Source organism: Triticum aestivum, chromosome 1D (assembly GCF_018294505.1).
Source record: "Triticum aestivum cultivar Chinese Spring chromosome 1D, IWGSC CS RefSeq v2.1, whole genome shotgun sequence".
Taxonomy (NCBI): Eukaryota; Viridiplantae; Streptophyta; class Magnoliopsida; order Poales; family Poaceae; genus Triticum; species Triticum aestivum.
In genome coordinates, this window is record NC_057796.1 from 164095926 (window position 1) to 164102747 (window position 6822).

The window sequence follows — 6822 nt, forward strand, 5'->3', positions numbered from 1 at the left end:
GGTGCAAATTTGGAAGTGTGATGTGGATCCTTGATCCAGCACCTAGCACCAAATACTCTGAAGTAACTGACATTTGGCTTCTTACTAGTTAGGAGCTCATAGGATGTCTTCTTTAGAAGCTTGTGAAGATAAACACGGTTGATGACGTGGCATGCAGTATCAATGGCTTCAGGCCAGAACTTCCTTGGAGTCTTGTACTCATGAAGCATCGTCTGAGCCATCTCAATGAGGGTTCTATTCTTGCGCTCCACGAAGCGATTCTGCTGAGGTGTGTATGGAGCTGAGAACTCATGAGTGATGCCCAACGTATCAAGATAAGTGTCGAGGCCGGTGTTCTTGAACTCTGTGCCGTTATCACTTCTGATGTGCTTGATCTTGATGCCATAGTTCGTCATGGCATGATTGGCGAATCGTTTGAAGACATCATGCACTTCATTCCTGTAAAGGATTATATGCACCCATGTATATCTTGAGTAATCATCAACAATGACGAAGCCATAGAGGCAACCAGTGGTAGTAAGAGTAGAGTAGTGAGTAGGGCCAAATAAGTCCATGTGAAGCAGCTCGAAGGGACGAGATGTCGTCATGATTGTCTTCGAGGGATGCTTGGCCCTTGTCATCTTTCCAGCTTCGCAGGCACCACACAGATGATCCTTCTTGAACTTGATGCCCTCGATGCCTACGACATGTTTCTTCTTCGCGAGTGTGTACAAGTTCCTCATGCCAGCATGCCCTAGCCTTCGATGCCAGAGCCAGCACTCTGAAGCTTTTGCTAGAAGACATACGGCCAACTGTGGTCCTGCTGAGAAATCTACCATATACAGATCATCATTCCGATACCCTTCAAAGACTAGAGACTTGTCAGATTCCATAAGAACAAGGCAACGATATTTTCCAAATATCACAATCATGTTCAAGTCACAAAGCATTGAGACAGACATTAAGTTGAAACCAAGGGATTCAACAAGCATCACTTTATCCATGTGCTGATCCTTTGAGATTGCAACTCTACCTAGACCCAATACCTTGCTTTTACCAGTGTCAGCAAATGTGATGTGACTTTTGTCAGATGGACGTAAGGTTGAGTCCATGAGAAGACTTCGATCACCAGTCACGTGGTTAGTGCATCCACTGTCCATAATCCACTCAGAAGCCTTTGGTACCATACCCTATAGTGCAGTTAGGGGGATAGGCTTCACTGAGGGGAATGTGAAGCATAAACATTTGACGAACAAGCATATTATCAAAGTTCAGATCCTGGTTAGGGCAGATAGGATGATTGTCAAGGAATCCTGGAACAAAATACATAGTAAGACCATTTGGGCATTTTATCTTGCGTCCCACAAGATGTTTTAGGTCCCCAGCATAAGCATCAGACGCCTTTGATTTCCGGCTGGAGACCTTTCCCTGCAAAAGAGAGTTATTTTTTCTTAACCACCCACATCTTCAGGGGTGGCTTAGAAGCAATGAGTCTAAGTGCAACATCTAAGAACTTCGGCTTTGGAGCCCTAGCAAATAGCCTTGTAGGAGGTGAATAATACTCATAAGAATAAGCAGAATAGTTCTTGGTCTTATGAACATAGCAGTTTGAAGAAACACACTCATATTCACAAGTCTGAGTATGGTTTCCCTGCAAAACATTGGCGTTAGGGTGACTCTGGTGAGTCCTCTGTCTATATGAAGCGTTTGGACCATATAAGCCTTTGGTCTGCAGTTTGTCTTCTTCCCAGGTGGTGTCATGATGACATTCACAGGAAGATTCTCAAGACAACTTTTGGGCACCCAGATCTTCTTCATAGGTGGCCCATTCCTGCAGTTAGCACCAATATACCTAGCAAACACTTCACCATTCTGATTCTTGAACAGTTTATAGTTTGCATCCAAGGATTCATCAATGATAATCGGGTTAGCACAAGTGAAGCCAGACAAGGTAGACGGATCCACTGAAGGTCCCTTTGCGCCAACCCATGTGGTTTTGGGGTACTGCTCAGGTTTCCAGTAAGAACCATCAACATTCATTTTCCTCTCGAACTCAACACCCTCTTTCCTAGGGTTTGGGTTCAGAATCTGCTTTTTGAGGACATCACATAGTGTTTGATGCCCTTTGAGACTTTTGTACATTCCTGTCTCAAGCAATGTCTTCAACCTGGCATTTTCATCAGCAATAGTAGTGGTATCCTCTGTAGAGGGGTTAGTTACCACATCAGCAGTTGAAGATATTGCAGCAATAGTAGCAGCTGAACATTCAGCAATAGAGACAGCGTTATCACGCTCAAGACATTTTATACATGGTGGTTCAAATCCTTCCTGAGTGGAACTGATATGTTGAGCGCGAAGTGACTCGTTCTCTTTTTGAAGATCTTTATGAGCCGCTCTCAAGTTCTCAAGTTCTTGCTTCCTTTGAAGATAATCGTAGGAAAGCTTTTCATGAGTTGTTGAGAGTGTTTCATGACAACTTTCAAGTTCCTCGTACTTAACATGAAGATTTTTGATGTCTTCAATTAAGGACTGAGATCGGGTCATTTCGCATCCAACAGGTCATCGCTTTTGTCTAGCATATTTTGAATATGTTCCGTGGCATTCTGTTGTTCAGTTGCAATTTTAGCAAGTGTTTTGTAGCTAGGTTTAGATTCACATTCAGAGTCATCTTCACTTGATGTTTGAAAGTAAGCATCGCGTGAGTTTACCTTGGCACCGCGTGCCATGAAGCAGTAGGTGGGAGCAGAGTCGTCCTTATCATTAGCATCGGCGTTGGTGACGGATCCATTGTCTTCAGAGTTGAAGATGGACTTGGCAACATAGGTAGTAGCCAGAGCCAAGTGGCCATGCCTGAATCGGACTCCTCCTCAAACTCCACCTCTGCCTCCTCAGAAGCAGACTCCTCCTCTGAATCCATCTCCCTGCCAACAAAAGCATGAGCCTTGCCAGATGAGCTCTTCTTATGCGATGAAGACTTTGATGAAGACTTTGAAGAAGACTTTGAGGATTTCTTCTTCTTGTTGTCATCTGAATCATATTCCTTGCTCTTCTTTTTCTTCTTGGTCTCATTGTCCCACTATGGACACTCAGAGATGTAGTGACCAGGTTTCTTGCACTTGTGGCATGTTCCCTTCTGGTGATCACGTGTGGAAGCTTCATCATTTCTAGAGATGGATCTTGAAGACTTTCCGAAGCCTTTCTTCTTGGTGAACTTCTGGAACTTCTTCACAAGCATAGCAAGCTCCTTTCCAATGTCTCCAGGATCCTCGGAACAGCAGTCAGATTCTTCTTCACATGAGGAAACAACCTTTGCCTTCAAAGCGCGAGTACGGCCATAGTTGGCACCATAGATATCTCTTTTCTCAAATAACTGGAACTCATATGTGTTGAGCCTCTCAAGTATGTCAGACGGATCGAGTCTTGAAGTCAGGTCGTTCTTGAATCATCAGGGCCAGGGTATCAAATGAGCTGTCAAGCGATCTCAAGAGTGTCTTGACGATTTCATGCTTGGTGATCTCTGTGGCGCCGAGTGCATGAAGCTCATTTGTGATATCAGTGAGGCGATCAAATGTGAGCTGGACATTCTCATTGTCATTTCTCTTGAAGTGGTTGAAGAGGTTGCGAAGAACACTGATCCTTGAGTCTCTCTGGGTTGAGACCCCTTCGTTGACCTTGGAGAGCTAGTCCCAGACTAGCTTCGCAGTTTCCAAAGCACTCACACGACCATACTGTCCTTTGGTCAGATGACCATAGATGATGTTCTTGGCAGCCGAATCCAGTTGAATGAACTACTTGACGTCAGCAGGAGTGACACCTTCACCGGCCTTGGGAACGCCGTTCTTGATGACATACCAGAGGTCGACATCAATGGCTTCAAGATGCATACGCATCTTATTCTTCCAGTAGGGGTAATCAGTGCCATCGAAGACAGGGCACGTAGCGGAGACTTTGATTATCCCTGCAGTCGACATAGCTAAAACTCCAGGTGGTTAAACCAAATAACACACAACAAGGGATCCCCTTGCTCTGATACCAATTGAAAGTGCTAGTTATCGACTAGAGGGGGGTGAATAGGCAATTGTTATGAAAGTCTTCAAAACATGGGGGCTTTGAAGACAAACAGTAGAAATGAACCTACTGATATGCAGCGGAAGGTAGACTACACTAGACAAGCCATTGTCAAGTAAGCAATGAAGTGAAAGCACGAAGACTATTAGCAGCTAGGTAGTATAGATCAGGATGGAAGACAGTATGAAGCCAAACAACAACTGTCTTCACACAGTGAAGCCAATCAGATCATGCAAGCAGGCAATGACTTCACGAAGACATACTGCAAGTCTTGCTGGGTACATTTGTACCCACGTTTGCTTAATTTATGTTTTTGCAGAGGAGACTTCAGTCTCACCAGTAGTTCTGCGTGGACTTCGACGTTTAGCTTGTTACCTCAGCTACGATCTTGTACCCTTGGGAGGGTCTTGTAGATAATCAGGCTTCTCAGCCTTTTTCATTTGTAGTTGTCTGTACTCAGACATGTATTGCTTCGGTTGCTTGTATGCTCTGTATGTTGGTTCATCTGACCCCTGCTTGTAATAAATGCTATGATGGCTCTTCTAAGCCTTTATCTATATGGGTTGTTGAGTAATGTTGTGATGCCATGTTGTACAACACATACTTGGATGTTATGCGTACGTGTAACGTGTATTGCTATTTGTGGGATCCGACAACCTAGTTGTTTATTCTTGGTAGCCTCTCTTATAGTGCTTCCACTGAGCCATGGTAGCTTGCTATTGCTCCGGAACACATGGGATGATCGGCATGTGTCCTTCTTTGCTCCTTCCTCTGTCCCTTCGGGGAAATGTCACGCGGTGTCTACCGGAGGCCTGTTAGGTTGCTACAGCCCCGATTCACTCGCTGCTGACTCACACGTGCATTGCTGGGTCATGAATGCCTGTCCTTGTAAGTTAGTGCCACCTTGAGTTTATGACTAGTCATGTTGGCCCGGGTTCTCTGTCATATGGATGCTAGCGACACTATCATATACGTGAGCCAAAAGGCACAAACGGTCTCAGGCCAGGTAAGGTGGCACCCATGGGAATACCATGCGTGAGGCCGCAAAGTGATATGATGTGTTACATGCTAGATTGGTGTGACTTAGGATCAGGGTCCTGACACGGAACGGGCTCCCGATTGGTTTTTCGTGGCTATAGAGGCTTGCAGCGGCGGAACTCCCGATCTAGGTTTATTTCTGGGTGTTTCTATGTTTATAGGAATTTTTGGCGCCGGGAACAAGTCAGGGGTCCACGAGGCGACGACAAGACAGGGGGCGCGCCCTAGGGGGGCACCCTCCACCCTTGTGGAGGCCTCGTGGCTCTTTTGGCCCAACTTTTTTTCTTCGGGGGCTTCTTCTGGTCCATAAAAAATCACCGTAAATTTTCAACTCATTTGGACTCCGTTTGATATTCTTTTTCTGCGAAACTCAAAAATAAGGAAAAAAACAAAAACTGGCACTGGGCTCTAGGTTAATAGGTTAGTCCCAAAAATCATATTAAAATAGCATATAAATGCATATAAAACATCCAACATGGATAATATAATAGCATGGAACAATAAAAAATTATAGATACGTTGGAGACGTCTCAAGCATCCCCAAGCTTAATTCCTGCTCGTCCTCGAGTAGGTAAATGATAAAAACAGAATTTTTGATGTGGAATGGTACCTAACATATTTATCAATGTAATCTTCTCTATTGTGGCAAGAATATTCAGATCCATAAGATTCAGAACAAAAGTTTAATATTGAAATAAAAACAATAATACTTCAAGCATACTAATAAGGCAATCATGTCTTCTCAAAATAACATGGCCAAAGAAAGTTATCCCAACAAAATCATATAGTCTGGCTATGCTCCATCTTCATCACACAAAATACTCAAATCATGCACAACCCCGATGACAAGCCAAGCAATTGTTTCATACTTTTGATGTTCTCAAACTTTTTCAACTTTCACGCAATACATGAGCGTGAGCCATGGATATATCACTATAGGTGGAATAGAATATGATGGTGTGGAGAAGACAAAAAGAAGGAGATAGTCTCACATCAACTAGGAGTATCAACGGGCTATGGAGATGCCCATCAATAGATATCAATATGAGTGAGTACGGATTGCCATGCAATGGATGCACTAGAGCTATAAGTTTATGAAAGCTCAAAAGAGAAATTAAGTGGGTGTGCATCCAACTTGCTTGCTCATGAAGACCTAGGGAAATTTGAGGAAGCCCGTCATTGGAATATACAAGCCAAGTTCTATAATGAAAAAATCCCACTAGCATATGAAAGTGACAACATAGGAGACTCTCTATCATGAAGATCATGGTGCTACTTTGAAGCACAAGTGTCGTAAAAGGATAGTAACATTGTCCCTTCTCTCTTTTTCTCTCATTATTTTTTGTTTTATCTTTTTTTTATTGGCTTCTTTGGCCTCCCCCTTCTTTTCACATGGGACAATGTTCTAATAATGATGATCATCACACTTTTATTTACTTACAACTCAAGAATTACAACTCGATACTTAGAACAAACTATGACTTTATATGAATGCCTCCGGTGGTGTACCGGGATGTGCAATGAATCAAGAGTGACATGTATAAAAATATGAATGGTGGCTTTGCCACAAATACGATCTCAACTACATGATCATGCAAAGCAATATGACAATGATGAAGCGTGTCATAATAAACAGAACGGTGGAAATTTTCATGGCAATATATCTCGGAATAGCTATGGAAATGCCATAATAGGTAGGTATGGTGGTTGTTTTGAGGAAGGTATATGGTGGGTGTA